We start from the raw sequence: 17157 nt of genomic DNA, 5'->3' as shown, positions 1-17157 counted from the left end.
AAGTGCCTGGGGCCTCTCTCTAACTCCACAAATCCCTTATCCAGTTTACAGTCAATTCTTGTTATTTGCAGCATTTTTGTTCTATAAAGCTACCTGAACACTGAATTAGCAAATACTGAACCATTGCTTCCACAGGAAATATGGGATTAGATTCCTGTAAGCCTCTGGTCACAACATTTTCATTAATGGGTCAATACATGACCTTGTTTTATGTGTGTTTCTGTTTAAAGATCTCTTATTTAATATATATTGGTGATTCATTAACATTGAACTCATGACCAACAGCACTACAACTCGTGCTGAACAAAGCTTATCTTTTTTTTTTTTAAAGATTTTATTTATTTTATTTTTTCCCCCCAAAGCCCCAGCAGATAGTTGTATGTCATAGCTGCACATCCCTCTAGTTGCTGTATGTGGGACTCGGCCTCAGGATGGACGGAGAAGTGGTACCTCGATGCGCACCCGGGATCCGAACCCGGGCCACCAGCGTTGCAGCGCGCGCACTTAACCACCAAGCCACAGGGCCGGCCCATGAACAAAGCTTATCTAACACACGTTTTCTCCACAAGCCACATCACAGCCTTCTTGTGCATTAGAACACTTACCACACTGGTGGTGTCATTGTTTATGTGTGCTCCTCCCCAAAACGATGAGAGCTCTTTGGGGGAAGAGAGTATTGTTACTTATTAATTTTTGTAGCCATAGTGCCTGGCTCCTAATAGTACCTGTTGCACAGTATCTGGCTCCTAATCGTCACTCAATAAATATCTGATGAAAGAATCAGAATGAGGGAGGAAGCCCAGCTCCATAAGTCTGCTCTGGACTAATAACAAGTGGGGACTTTCTCTGGCTCTCCGCAAGTCCACCTGCTATGATCAGACTTGGTCCTATCCACGGCTGACCTTGCAGGAAGGGATCCAGCTGAGGAGAGAGGAGTGAACACCAGGCAAGATCTGGAAGTGTTCATCACTGCAGACAGGTGAGCACAGGTCACCATTAACTTTCAGTGGAGGTGCATCCATGGCCACTCACAGCACGGGCAGCCAAGTTCTAGGCCTCAGATGGTCAGCTGAGCTGGTGAGGGGTCAGGGAGGTGTCCCAGCTGGAAATGGAAGAAGATGCACGTATGCAAATTGCATTTACTTACATAAAAGTGCTGAGGAAGAATTTGCTTCATTAACGTGACGCCAAAACTTCTAGTTGCGAACTTGGGTCGAATAAATAGCTTAGACAACAAGCCATACATACAGATCATTGCTTTCCTAACTTTTTGTCTCCCTCTTTTCATTAGTTTACCCCCCAGCCATATATTTTAAAAGCTACTTTCCATCAAACAAATGGCATTTAAATAACTACTTTCCCATTGTTATTAGAGGCACAGAACTGCCAATCAGGCTTCTGACCACCAAGAAATGCCACATAGAGTTGCTCAGTTCTAGCCAAAATTAAAGATGCTTGATATTTACTCTGCTTATGGTGGTTAATATAATTTCTACCTGACTTTTAAAATATTGAAATAACTTCAGCATACCCATTACTAAGAGTTTCATTGGCCTCTTTGGAAGCCTTAGATGGAGAGCAACTGAAATTGTTACCCCCTCAAAGGGGGTCTTCTCTTCGCGCAAGACATGCCAATAGTGAAGAGGCAAAGTGGTAGGAGAAAAAGGACTGTTTATTACAGCTTGCTAGCAAGAGAGAAGATGGCTGACTCATGTCCAAAAGAACCATCTTAAGGGGGCACAAAATCTTACAGCAGTTATATAGGCCCTTGGGTTATTGGGGAGGGGGTTGAGAATGTTGACCTTCTGGTGTTATAGACTGGGAGTCGCCACACCAGATCTTTCAGTTTTCATGATGATGGCTATCAGCATAGACTCTCTGTTCAGGGGGTCATCACATTCCTAAGGAACTCAAAAGAGCAATGTTATCACCTTATCGCAGCTGGGAGGTACATGCACAGGCAGGGGTCGTAAAATCTACAGAGCAGTTAGACCTCCTGGAAGGTGCCTATTCAGCTGGGTTAGTTAGTCAGAGGTCATTCAAAGTTACAGTAGGGTTTCTTTTCTACAACATGGCTTCCCTCATATCAACCTTGTCTTGAGCTGGTATCAGAATCGCTGTCTGAATTCGCCAGTGGCTCATGTCAGCAGTAAATGCACAGGTGAACATAGGAAGCCACTACTTAGGTTTTTGACCATGACTCACCCAGCCTCTCTCTTGTGCTCTGTCTCAATGGACCCAGACAATCCTCCTCAGCTGTCCTTGACCTGGCAGGGTGGGCTGTGAACTTCTGGTCTTCTCTGTATGTCCCACGGCCCCCAGCACAGTGACACATACACACTAGGTGCTCAATCAATGCTGATTGACTTATTGCATCCCTTCTATTCAGCTACAGCTCCACAGCTCCCCTGTGGTAAAGAATAAAATTCCCTTGTCCAGGTTTCCTCTTCCGATGCCCCTAGAGGTCTCTGAGCCCTTTCCCCCAACAAGAGATACAGGAAATGACCAAGCCTGTGCTGGAGAGTTCAGTGAAAGAATCCAAGGAAAACTGTGGCTGGGCAGGGGTCCAGCAGAGATGGAGCAGGCTGCCGTCTCACTGTCTCTGCTCCAGTTTGAAGAATGAAATGCCGTGATTACACGTTGGGATACTTTCATAGGCACATGAGACAAAATCCCGTGGCAGACCACTGTTCCTATCAACAGGGAGATGTACCTGAGGTCCTTCTGCCTGTGGTCCATGCTTGCCGATTGGACACTGCCGTACCCTGACTGCCCAGTTGGGCCTTCCTCCTCCCTGCTGCCCAGCACAGCCTGTCAGCTCACCCAGGCTGGGCCCTACGGGCATGGGGACAGCCTTTCTGAAGATGATGGAAACACCTCTGGCCAAGAGGCCAGTGAGGCCTGAGTGCCCATTCCTGGCAGACAGAGGGCACTAAATTGGGAGGCAGGAGCCTGGGCTCTGCTTCAGCTCTTGCATGAACTGCTTAACTGTGAGGCCTCAGTTTCCCCACCCAGGATTTTATGCTCTGGATAAATGCAATACCTCTACATGATCCCTGCACATCCGTAGTTGAACGTGGCTAGAGAAAAGCAGATGGCCGTGCTGACAGGTCTCACTTTCAATTTATCATCACAGATCTCAAATGGGCACTCAGCACTGTCTAGAAGTCCTAACATTTCCCCAGGCTATTCCCTCTCCCCTCTTCCAGACAAATATTTCCCACCTTTCCCTCTCTCCTCAAACTGTCAACCCTCTCTCCTTGCTCATTACTCTCAGTTAACACAATATTCTTTATTTCACTGAAAAAAAATAGAAGCATCAAAAGAGAATCACCTTTTCATCTTGTCACCAATCAACCAACCCACCCACATCTGCCTTACCTGCTCTGCCTCCCTCGCCCCCTCAGCCTCAGTATCTAAGTCCCAGCCTCCACTTGGGTGACCAGCCAACTCGTTTGCTTGGGTCTGAGGGTTTTCCCAGGAAGTGGGACTTTCAGTACAAACAGTGGGCTAGTCCTGGGCAAACCAGGATGAGTTGGTCACCCTACCTCTCACAGTGCCCTGGATTCCACCTCCTCGTGTAATCGGGGACTCTGCTCCCATAACTGTGTCTTCCCTTTCCTGCACACTGTTTTTTTCTTGCTCTTCTGGATGAGTCTTATCAGCACGTAAACTTGCTGTGAATTTGCCCACCTTTAAAAAGGCCTCACCTTCTCCTCAGCTATTGCCCCATTCCTCTGCTTGCTAAACTGGCAATTGGCCAGGTCCCACCATCAGCCGAGTGTCTCCCTCCATATTTGGGCCTTCCTGTAGCCATCATTCAGCACTCATGGCTGCATGCCACGGACCTTAACGTTGACTTAACGGGAGCCAAACTTCACACGTTAAATCCTGGGGTGCCAAGGCCCCGATGTATTGGGATCATTTTGTTATGTGTCAGTCCCTCTTCCTCATCTCCCACAGTGAGCATCTTGACAGCAGGGGCCTTGCTCTCCTCATCTTTGCATTCCCAGTATCTAGAACATTGCTAGAGACACAGTCGGAGCCGAAAAAGTGCTTGTTGAGAGAACAAATGACTAGCCACGTGAATGAGTTATAGGCCCAGTTCAAGGCCCCTGATCACTTTGACCCCATAGGCCTCGCCCTCCTCAACTCCCAAAGCCCTTCTTGCCTTGGCGAGGTAGTTGACACTTAGCCACACTTCCACATCACATTTTCCCTTTTATCATGTGGCCATTTGTCTCCTGGAGTACACTAACTCTCAGGTGCTAGTCTTGGCCTTCCCCCGTAAGCTTGCTAGTTCCTTGTAGGCAGCCTCTACGGCATTCAATAAATATGTATTGAGCACATTAGTTAGTTGGTGTCAATTACGAAGTACCTAATGGAAATACTCTTCAAGGTGCTATGGGCCTGTGGCTTGGTGGTTAAGTGCGCGCGCTGCAATGCTGGTGGCCCGGGTTCGGGTCCCGGGTGCGCATCAAGGCACCACTTCTCCGTCCATCCTGAGGCCAAGTCCCACATACAGCAACTAGAAGGATGTGCAGCTATGACATACAACTATCTACTGGGGCTTTGGGGGGAAAAAATTAAATAAATAAAATCTTTAAAAAAAAAAAAAAAAAAAAAGGTGCTATGGGCCATTCAGACAAAAGACGTGGCTCCTTCTTGTGGGAGCTTGCATAATAAAAGAATGAGAGTTTGAGTAAGAGAATGACAGAAGCCTATTGCCGGCAGATGGGAACCCTCCTTTTTTAGCTACCCCAGGGCTCAGGAAAGATAGGTGTTTTGGGGTCCCGGGGAGAGCCAGCAGCGAGAGGTGAAAAATCACTGCACAATGCTTGGGAGATGGGTTTAACCAGGCTGCCTGGTATACCTGGGAAAAAAGTAAACCTGACTCCAGAATGCATCACCTGGATGGACCTGCTATTAGTGCATGTCCCCCCAGAAAGTCTCTTCCTCGTGTGTTTGGAATGTTTGGTCTTGTTATAATAAGAGATTGCCCATCAAGGAAACATTTCAGTCCCTGCTAGATGAGGTTGGTTGTCTCTAATTTTGCTCTCTTAAAACACCACCCTCTCTGACCTGCATACACCCTCCTCCTTCCAGTCTCCGAAGGAAAACCCACCAAGTCACTTGGGTACTAGCCTCTGGCAGCCTTTTAACCCTCCCCTTCCATACCCTCCCCCTCCTCCTCCCCTGAAAAGGCACCTGCAACCCTAGCAGAAACGTGGAAGTCAATTTGTGCGACTAGTACAAATGTTTTAGCATACTGAGTGGTCCAAATATTTAAATATCTATGATATAGGAAGCGTGGAGAACATTAAAAATCATTTTCTCCCTGCTGATTGCAAGAGAGGAAATATACACAGTCCCCAGTCTCCTGCACAGTTGCAAAACTGCTGCCCTAATCACATTGCCTATGTAAGGTACCTCTCCCGCCTCCCCTAGTCTGGCTTTAGGTTGCATTTACTGTAAACAAAGATGTATTTTGAGAGGGCAGTTGGATTGAGTTTATTGTTTATGTAAATCTCTCAGAATGTGACATAGCAAGATAGCTTCCTATGTTGTGTTGATCCACATTTTAGGCCAACAGCCAAAGTATTTTATCTTTTCCTTCATTATAGTGATCTTCCAATTAGCCGTGGTCTGTAATACCCTGATTTTGGTGGCAGTGGTTTGGACAGGATTGTTTGATAGTTCTGCTCGAGAGGCAAAATAAGGGGTCTTATTATAGAAGTGCAGAGGTTGTGCAGGAGCTGAGTTCTGTTGCAAAGTTTGCCGATAAGGGGAAAACCGGCCCTTAAGCGTCCATTCTGTTCTGTATATTAACACTTCTAATCTGCACTGCTGATAAAACTGCAAGCCATTTGCCTTTGGAGGAATTAGTTCTGCCTCACTTGTGTAACCAGGCGATGGTGATTAACCTTTAAACTGTCCAATATTCCCAGCAGCCTCCTGCTCCAGATTAGAAACTATTTAGTTATGACCAACTAAATTAACAACACTCCCTCCTCTGAAGAATGAGATTTGGAAGGTGGATGCATTTTAAGGTGGAATTGTGTTTTGAATTGGTGATCCATCCTTCTAAGGTGCTTATTTCCTTGTTGTTAAACTCCAGGCTGCCACACTGGGGATGGAAGGCTCAGCTGGGGGATGGGGAAGCAGAAGGAAGAGGAGGGGGACCAGTTGTCTCGGTTGGGTTTGCAGATCCGAGGTTTCATGGGCACAAAGGAGACCTGCCTTAGATTTAGATTTCCTTCCCTGTTATCATCCCAAGTTAAAAGAAGACTTTGGCTTTTCTGCTAGACCCAAGCCATGCTCACAGTGGGACAGAGCAGTTGTTCCTAACGGGAAGATTAAGGAATAAATAAAGTAGCTCCCTTACCACCCTACTCCCCATTTCTTCCTGGAGTTGAATGTCAGAAAAATAGGCTAACTTTCATGTTCCAGACACAGGGATCTGCCCACTGCAGGTGGGTCTACCCAACTGAACTGCAGGAGCACTAACAATCTCGCTTCAGCCCTCTCCTATCTGCCCATTTCAAATGTGTAATTTATAAGTGGAAACATACCCTCAGTGGTGAGGGCCAGGCGATCATGTATTCGTGTCATATCTTAAATACCCAAATTGTTGGTCCTCTCTGGATAACAAATAAAATGGAACAACGACTGTCACTACCAACACCCCACCACCACCCAATCTGGGTAGCAACCTTTTCTGTTTTACTAGTTTCACATTAGCTGCCTCCTTAAAAACTACTAATCTAGACACTGCATTAGCAGGATGTCAGTCAAGATGCAGTCCACGGTGAAGCCTTCTTCATACACCAATTTAAATCATTCATGGTCTTTTCTTTGGCATTATTCAAAAGATCATAATAATTTTCTTGTGCCCACAGCACAAAAAAATCAATTATTTCCCCACAAAGACTTGAAAGTACTTAGCGAGTGCGGCAAGAAAAGCTGAGGGTGATATCAAATTGAAATTGTACTCATTACATACAACACAATTAGTTGCCACTAGCCTGGCCGGGCTTTAATTCTGAATGGCATATCTTTATTATTACAGAAACAAGCATGCAAATGGCATTGTTCAGGATTTGCCGAAATCAATAGGATATAGTGCTGTGTGTTTGGTGGCCACTGTCACTCACGCTGCTGTGGATGCGAGATAATGTGTGTGTTTGAATTAATGAAGGGAGCAGGCAACATCATAAGTGACACCCAAATAAAAGAAATGGGTACATGATATTTGTAATTATTCTACTTGTGTTTTTGTTGTAAATACTTGTGCTTTTTGTTTTTTAATCAAAGGATTAATTGCATTTTAATAAGGCATTATGATTTTCAGAGCTTTAGTTAATTAAAACTTGTAGTATATAATTATGAAATGATGCTGAGATTTTCTAAAGATCACCCATATGTTTAGAATATGTATAATTTTTCTGTTAAGCGGTCGCAATCTCTCCCCCTACCCTTTTCCTTGGTCCCTCCCCTGCCAACAGAAGATATGGATGACTTATGTGAAATGTTGGTGAATTGACAATTCCAGGTGGATTTCTCTAAGTGGCAACTAGAACCCAATTTAGATTATTGCACAAATTAAAATGACTCTGAAGCAGCACTCATGTGATAAACTGTGGCAGGAAACTTTCTTGTTGACACTTGCTTTCCAGTTAATTCTCCTGAGATGCAGCACTGTAGAGGTTTGGGGAATTGATGTGAGTTTTAGACAGCAAACATTAAGATTTTAGATCTGGATAAGGTGGTACCATTGAGAGTTAGACCGTGGTTGGTTCTCTGGGGCTAGGACCAAATCCCAGTGGAGTCACTGAGCCCTGACCTCATCCTCGGGACACATAAGAACTTATTTGGGAGTGGTGGGATGGGGAGACGGGATACTGAAAGTCAAGGGAGCTTGGAATTCCCAAGTGTTAACACATTAGTAATTCACAGTGGAATCCAGCCTAGACACGTGTAATCGAGTCTCCTGTAGGTGTGTATTGTGTGAAGGCTGATGGATTAATTGCTAGATAGATGGAATAGAGCTAAGGTAAAACATTATTAAAAAATTTTAAAATCTTAATGCAACATTTTGAAGTTTGCTTTGGGGAATTTTTTCATTTCAGTCTCCTAGTGTTCCATTCTGTCTGGGATCATAGTTTCAGTTGTCTTTGCAGAAGAAAGAATCCATTTGCTGAGAGCTCAGGATGGTCTTCGTTAAGGCCAGGTGGCCCTGTGAGGGCAGGTGGATGCAGGAGCTAGTGGCTGGGCCTCGTGTGGCCAGTGATATGACGGGATGAGCTGATTTCAAAAGGCTGGACTCCACTTACCTTTGGGACCTGTGTTGTCCGGGCACCCAAGGGCTATTTTTCCCCTCCCTCTAGATACCTAGACACTGCGGAATATCGAGCTTCCCTATTCTCCCCAAGGCAATGTGAAGAAGGATGAAGTTGAAGGGAAGAGGATCTTGCGATGTTCATGCTCCAAACCTGGTTTTCCAGGAGACTCACAATAGTGCTCTAAGTAGGATGGCCCAAAGCTGATTTAAAATCTATATTATTAGGTTGGTCATGGCTTCCTATTTTAACTCTGAAAACCTAGAGCTTGAAAAGGTGGTTCATTCAAAGCTTGCTAAAATATTTGCTCAGCAGCACAATGGTGTGTGATGGAAAATAAACTCTTGTGGCTTGCTTTATCCTATCAGCCGCGGCCTGCAGCAGGGAAAGAATGAGGGAAGGTCAGTCAATTATGTGTGGTAATCACCGTAAGCATATTATCTGAGACACAGATGTCTTCTATGACCCCACACGACATGGCTATTAACCTTGGAGCAATATAAAAATGGAGTGGGCTTGGGGGGAGGAGTGGAGGTAAACCAGACTTTCAGTCTAGCCTTGTCCGTAGGCTCGGGGAAAAAAAAGTGGTGGACATGAAGACTATTTTCAGGAGCCCATCCAACAGTCTGACCCCCTGCTCGTCACAGCTGGATCCTCGCTCCCCTCCTTCCGGGAGAACTTTCTGTAGGCCTAGTCATGTGCGTAAGGACTTGCCTCATCTGAAAATGAGCCTGACAAATTGACTTGGGAGATATCTTGGACACACGATGGCCCTGGAATGCTACTTTCTGGTCACCAGAGAAAAGGAGAGAGGGAAAAGCCATTTGGGTGTTTGTGTGTGTGTTTAAATAAGTTCACCTCCAGTCTTGGACGTGAGTGGGCAGGGAGGATAATGAGGTCACTCAGGCATGTTGGGGGACCCAAGTAGGTGACCCAGGGAACATGGACTGATGGGAGTCAAGGTTGTTATACCTAATGGGCTCTTCCCCCAAATCTAGCCCTGATGCTGGCGTCTACCTGGAGAAGTTCATGCCAGAACCTGGTGTAGGGCTGGGCATAAGAGTGATGTTCCAGGAAAGCCACTGATGGGTTGGTAACTGGTCAGGGATGCACACACATTTAGGTAAGAGCCTGCCCTGTGAAACACGCTGGACCAGGCACTGAGGATTCAAAAATAAATAAACTAGTTCTTGCCCTCGAGGAGCTTACAGTCTGTGGAGGTAAGGATGGAGGAAAACCCTGAACGCAAATTTGTGTTCAGCTCATTTCAAAACATGTTACTGATGCTGGAATAGGCCTTAGAAACAGTTCTGCGTAGAAATGAAGAAGGGACTATTCTAGCCCAGGGGCTCGGAAAATTTTCCTAGAGGAAGTGATACTTGAGCTGGGACATATAAGCTGATAATAACAACTTTCTTTTGGAAGAACTTACCAGGAGCAGGGCGCTGTCCTGGGCACTTTCCTTGCCTCTGGCCTAATTCTCACAACCCTGTAAGCAGCACTGGACCCATCACTAACTTGAGACAGAAGGGTAAGGCTACTTGCTCCAGGTCTCACAGCTGGCTAGTGGTAGAGCTGAGATTAGAATTTGGACCCAATTGACTCTAAATTCCACTAAAAAGGAGGATGTATTTGCCTGTCAGGCAAGTGGAACAGCATTTCTAGTGAAGGGAGGAGTGTAAACAAGGGCCAGAAGTGCACCTGGGAAGTGCAGGAACAGCTGGGGCTGGGAGCAGGCAGGACGTGCGTGACCAGGAAGCGAGGCCGACCCACGCCCGGGGCCTGGTGGCCCACGCCGCAGAGTTTGGCTTCCTGCTGTCGGCAGCAGGGGGACAGCGTGATCAGATGTGTGTTTCTGAAAGGTCTCTCTCAGAGTTGCAGGGCACATGAATTGGGGAGGGTGAAGATTAGAGACCTGAAGCCAGGTAGAAACGTTACAGCAAGTCCAGGTACAGGGCGGTGATGCAAGATGATGACGGGGGGAAGGGGTGAATATCCCAGCTGTTAGAGATGGGCAGGAGGACTTGCGGCTGAAAGGATGTGGTGGTGAGGGAAAGAGAAGAGTCTAGGATTACCTTAATTCCTCACAACAACTCCTTACGAGTCTTACGGTCTGACACTGCTTTCATTCCTCTTTTACAATAAAGACCTTGAGGTTCGAAAAGATTCAGTCACTTTCCCAAAATCAAGCAGCTCTTGTTTTGTCCTAGCCAGGTTTTGACACTGGCTCTGCAGCGGAGACTCTCACCCACTACGGTCCACTGTGCGTGTGTGTGGTTGGCGGGGCAGTAGATGACTCCTTTAGGACACTTTCATCTATGTTCCCTCTTCCAAGTATCTCCTCCCTTCTTCCCTTCCCTAAACTTTCTCCAACGAAAAAGAAGTTTAGCAGTGTATTATCAAAATTGCAGTGATAACCCCCACTACTTTTATATTTTTAAGCTGTTATGAGAAGGCAATTGTACCAAATGAGCTACAGAAGAGATAGTGTTGCAGTAGATTTTTTAAAAAACCTAAAATAGCTTAATCTAACAGGTACTCTTGACACATGTTTTAGTGAGTGTGACACGATCATGGTGAGCATGACTAATAAATGACCTTATTGAGTGTTATTTTATAAAGTCGTAGCAGACACGGTTGGGTGTCTTTTCAGCATCCTCTCCACCACCACCCACCTTCCTAACAGAGCCTATTTTGTTCATGTTCCACCCTACTCCATGCAGCCTTCTGCTTCGGGGAAAGCTGGGTCTGGTCCCAGCTCCAAAGGGCAAATCCTGATTGGTCCAAGATGGTCATTTTGGTCCCCTTAGGCATGGGCAGGGAATGTAATTCCGGTCAGTGAAATGTGGATAGATGTGCTGGGAGCCTTCTGGAAATGTTTCCTCTCTCCTAAGGAAACCCCTTCCTCCCCAGGAAGAAATGGTGTCCTCTCTCTATAATTTGTCTTGTCTGGATGTGATGTGTCCAATTGCAGCAACCATCTTGGGACCATAAGTAGAGCAAGATACACACCCAGAAATGGCAGGACAGAAAGAATGGTTCTGGGTCCTTGATGATGTCACTGAGCCACTGATCACACACTATGGAGTTGCCCTACCTCTGGACTTTGTGTTCTGTATGATAATTTTAAATTTCCTTATCGTATGTGTCACCTTTTTTTCCTTTTAAAAAAACTGAGGTTGGGGGTTGGCCTGGTGGCATAGCGGTTACGTGCACGCGCTCCGCTTCGGCGGCCAGGGTTTGCAGGTTCGGATCCTGGGTGTGGACCGACACACCATTTGTCAAGCCATGCTGCGGCAGCGTCCCATACAAAGTAGAGGAAGATGGACACGGATGTTAGGCCAGGGCCAATCTTCCTCAGCAAAAAGAGGAGGACTGGCAGCAGATGTTATCTCAGGGCTAATTTTCCTCACAAAAAAAAAATTGAAGTAAAATATACATAACATAAAATTTACCATTTTAACCATTTTTAGGTGTACATTTCAGTGGCATTAAGTACATTCACATTGTTGTACAGCCATCACCACCATCCATCTCTAGAACTTTCATCTTCCCAAAATGAAGCCCTACACCCATGAAACACTAACTCCCCATGCCCTCCTCCCTACCACCCCCAGCCCTGGGCAACCACCACTCTACTTCCTGGTTCTGTGACTCTGACTACTCTAGGAACCTCGTGTAAATGGAATCAAACAGTATTTGTCCTTTCATGACTGGCTTATTTCACTTAGCATAATGTCCTCAAGGTTCATCCATGACGTATGTGTAAGTAATTTTGAGATGGAGATCCTGATACTTGCAGCTGAAGGCATCTCAAGTTATAAATCCATCAAACCAAGGTTTAAATTTTGTCTTGCCATCATTGATTCTCAAGTATAATGGTTAAGAGCATGGACTCTAGAGCCCAAATCCCTGAGTTTAAATCCTCACTCTGTAACTCACTAATTGTGTGACCTTAGAAAATCTGCTTACCTCTCTGTGCTTCAATTTTCCCAGCTGTAAAATGTGGATAATACTATTACCTCTTGCATAGGATTGCTGAAGAACTAAATGAGTTATTACATATAAAGCACTTAAAAAGGTGCCTGGCACCCAGTAATTCTTCTTCTTCTTATTACTATTATTGTTATCATTAGCTATGAGCAGGCAGCAGTTTTGACAGCTTTCCCAATGTCATGCATGAGTTTATCCTACACTCATCCAGCCATTAGTAGATAGAAGATCTGGAACAGTTCCTCTCCTCTGCCATTGTTGCTCTGCCTAGAATGAAGGTTCTGGGTCCTCTCCAGTCCTTCTCAGTATTTCTCTTGCTTACGGCTTCCTGCTCCCATCTGAATGGCATGTCCAGCTTCCTTCTGTTCTCTGTTCAGTTGTAGAATTACCATCTCCAGGGTTGCAGGACCTAAAGGCCCAGTGGGCCAGAAGATAGAGAGTGGGCAGTCAGATAGCCAGATCACCCCTCCAAGAGTCCTGGGCTCAAGGAGGGAGGTGCTTGAGGGATGGTGTATGACCCTGGGTGGCATGGATGAGAAAGAATGAAGTAAGCCTGGACCTTTGATTCACTGTGTGGGAATCTGAGGACATGAAGGGCAGGGAGGGTCTAGGGGGTAAACTGAGGGAGGGACCAGCAGGCACAAAGGCTCAAGAGAGCAGGACATATATCCAGACACACTTGCTTTGCCCCCGGCAGTTCTGGGGAAGAAGTCTAGCAGTCCTTGCTCTAATCCCCACTGCTGTCACTATAGGAGAGCTTTTGATGCGACTAAGGAAGGAGGAGAGAGTAAGATGATCGCCTGAAACGGAAAAGGGTGGGAGTCAAAGAAGCAACTCTGGAGATAGAGACGGGCTGTGTGTGTGTGTGTGTGAGGAATGTGCCTTAAGTTCCCCATCTGCATCAAGGGGGTAAGAAAAATGTCTGTCCTTCTTACATTATGAAGATCTTGTCAAGAATAAATGAAATATCTAGTTGATAACACTATATTATATATCGACTATAGTTGACAACGCTATTATATAATTGAAAATAAAAAGAACAAATGAAATAGTTCCTTAAAAAGTGCTTTGAAAAGACTACAGCCTTCAAGGTAAATTGTTTATTAGTGTGCCTTTTCAAGACATCGTTTGGACCCAACCTCATGGCGTCAGAAGGAACTTTGCACTTGTGATGTGATGAGGACGCAAGCTTGGATGTGCCCTGTTTAGCTGCCAGTGGAGGGAGGTCCAAAAAGGCATTTTAGGAGACCTAGATGCCGAGTCCCCAAGATCTCCCTGACAGAAATGCTCGTGTCTGCAGAGTAGGCCCTGGAGTGCTAGGTTGGACTGAAACTCAGAAACCTAATTGGACAGAAGGGAAAACAGACTCAGCTTTTTATTAGGGAGGTGAGCGGAGAGGGCACAAGTGCCACTAGGAGCAGGGAGGCTGCCTGATAAACTGTATATTTGGTGGAGGGAAAAGAAGGAGATAAAAGATTAAAAAATGTAATAGAAGATTTGCTTACACTTCTTGGAATAGTAATTAAATTTATTTATAGTTATGGGAAATTTGGGGAAGGGAGGAAAAGCAATTTAAATGCAGAGTTTTTCACAGGACAACTGCAAATGGCTTGCTTTAACGGCGCCTCTGAAGGTTAACAGAATGGCAGGGAGGTCGGGCTGAAGTGCATATGATAAGTGACAAGTGTTAACATGGCAAATCATGTGTTTAAAATTACTCTGAGCTTTATCAAATGTTTCCTCTCAAAAATAAACTATCCTGGAAGGAAAGGTTAACTGAGAAAAGAGTATTACTCTAATGTTCCCGTGATGACCGGGGGGAAGGGAAGAGGGTTCTGTAATGCAGGAGAAGTGGCGATAAATATAAATAGGTTGTTATGTTATGAACAGTAAAAAAAACAAAAACAAAAAAATTCCCAGTTACACTGCACTAGGAGGAAAGGCAAGTAAATGTCCTCTCTCCTCTTCGTCTTCTCTGTCTCCATGAGCCGAGCAGCTTCCCAGTCCACCCATGGAGTGGAAAGGAGACACACAGCAGATGAGATGTTAATGATGGAGTAATGCCAATGCCTCCAGAGCTGTAACCATCCATGGTCAACTTTGGCTGTTAAGACGGATCCATAGGGTTCCCTGAAATCCCCCATCCGCCACGCCCCCCATCTGTTCTCCATTTCTCACAGGACTTCTCTCTGACCCTGCCTAGTTGAATAAGTCATTGTTCTTACATGCAGTGCTATGGAACAATCTCCAAGATATATTTATAAATGGAAAAAGCAAAGTGCATTATATTCAATGACATGGATGAATCTTGAAAATATAATATTGAGCAAAAAAAGAGAGCAAGACACAAAAGAATATATATACTATGATTCCATCAATATAAAATTTAAAAACAGGCAAAGCTAAACTTTATTGTTTAGAGACGCATTCAGATGATGCAAAACTGTAGAGAAAAACAAGGAAATGAATATCACAAAAGTCAAGATAATGCAGGAAGGAAGGGAAGGGATGATTAAGGAGAGGCAAACATGATGAGTGCTGGGATTGTTCTATTTCTTGATCTGAGTGGTGGTTACACAGGTGTACACTTTATAATTATTTACATATATGTCTTTTGCATTTTCTATGTGCATGTTATTTTTCCCCAATAACTTTTTTTCACAAAAGCTAGGAGCAGAACTATGTGTATAGCATGATACCAGTCATTTTCAAAAATAAGATAACCACATATATAAGCCCAATACTAATCAAAATAACTTTATATCAGACAAAATATAATTCAAGGCAAAAGGCATACATAGAAATAAAGTGGAATATTGCATAATGGAAGGAACAATTTGCAAATAAGGTATAATTATCATGAAATTGTGTGTGCCTAAAAAGATAGTCTCAACATATGTAAAGTAAAAACTGACATAATTATAAGGAAAAATATTTTAAATAAAAAATTACAGTGGGAGATTTTAGAACCTCTCTATCAGATTAATAGATTAGGCAGAAAATAAAGAGAATATATAAATAATAATATTGGGTGGTGAAAATTTCTACTGCATAACTACAGATGCAGTAGAAATTTTCAAATTATAAAATAATTTATAGACATCTTTATGCCATTAAATTTGAAAACTTACATAAATGGATAGTAATCAAAATTGACTTAAGGAAATTTGCTAACTTTAAGGGACCTGTATTCATTATTAAATAAACTGAATCAGTATTTAAGTCCATCATCAAACAAACTGTTCCAGAGAATAGAAAGTTAGAGAAAGCTAACTAACTCATTGTATGCAGCTAGTTTAACCTTGGTATTCAACCTGGACAAGGATAGTAGGATAATAGAAAAGTGTGGGACATGGGGCCGGCCCTGTGGCTTGGCGGTTGGGTGCGCGCGCTCCGCTTCTGGCGGCCCAAGTTCGGATCCCGGGCGCGCACCAACGCGCCGCTTCTCCGGCCATGCTGAGGCTGTGTCCCACATGCAGCAGCTGGAAGGATGTGCAGCTATGACATGCAACTGTCTACTGGGGCTTTGGGGGAAAAAAAAATTAAAAAATTAAAAAAAAAAAAAAAAGAAAAGCGTGGGACAAAAAAGAAGAAGGAAAGAAAGAAGGGAGGAAGAAAGTCACATGGCAATGTTACTTATGAATATAGATGTAAAATACTAAATTAAATAAAATTCAGAGTGTTTAAAAGCAATCATCTGTCTTGACCAAGTAGGATTTATCCCAGGAATGTGTCACTCAATAGCAGAAGATATATCAATGTAAGTGACCACTTATCAGATTAAAAGAGAAAAAACATGATCATCTCAGTAGATGCAGAAAATATTCAATAAAATTCAATACTCTTTCATAACTAAAAAAAGAAAAAGAAAAGAAAATGTTTATCTAACTAGAAATAGAAGGCTCCTGCTTTGACCTGATAAAGAGTATCTTCCAAAAACCTACAATAACATCTTACTTAATGTTTGAAGTTTAGCAGGATTTCCTTTGATGTCAAGGAAAAGACATGGATGCCTTCTATTGCTCTTCTTACACAAGATTATAGTGGAGCTCCTAGAGAATGCAATAACACAAGTTAAAAATTAGTTCTAAGGAAAGAAAGAGAAAAAATTATTATTTACAGACACAATTATCTACATAGAAAATCCAAAAAACCAAACTCTAAGACCTAATCAGAGCATTTGGTAAGGCTGCTAGGTACAGCACCGACATATAAAAATATTAGCACTTCTAGACACCAACAATAACCTATTAGGCAAGACCTAATATTTAGTGTAATCCCAAACAAAGTTCCAAGGATTTTTCACAGAACTTAATCTAAGATTCACACATAAAAGTGGAAGTGCATAAATAACCAACATAAATCTGAAAAAGGAGCAAGATAAGAGATTTGCTCCATATGCTATCAAGACATATTATGAAATTGGCCAATTCACCAAATGCCAATTTGTCAAATAGCCAATTCAATAAATGGCCTGTTTGCCAAAAGCCAATTTCCCAAAAGCCAATTTGCTGAAGAATTAATTCCACAAATGACTGATTCACAGAATTTACAAGATGTGCTTTTAAGCAATATTCTTGACTTTAGTTATAAGAATTCTAAACAAGAATGTATTCAACATAGTAAATATAGTCAAGGATATATTCAAGACTATATACCTCAAGGATATATTCTTCATGAATGTAATCAATGACTTCATAATAATATAGTCTTCATTAATATATTTTTACAGGCAATATACATGAGAAAGGATCAAATTCATACACGAATACATTCAAAACTATATTAAATGTATTCAGGAATATATTCTTTATAAATTAACTCT

Source organism: Ceratotherium simum, chromosome 11 (assembly GCF_057802395.1).
Source record: "Ceratotherium simum simum isolate JZ-2026a chromosome 11, ASM5780239v1, whole genome shotgun sequence".
NCBI lineage: Eukaryota > Metazoa > Chordata > Mammalia > Perissodactyla > Rhinocerotidae > Ceratotherium > Ceratotherium simum.
The sequence above is the reverse complement of the archived record's forward strand: the minus strand, read 5'-3'. Positions refer to the sequence as shown.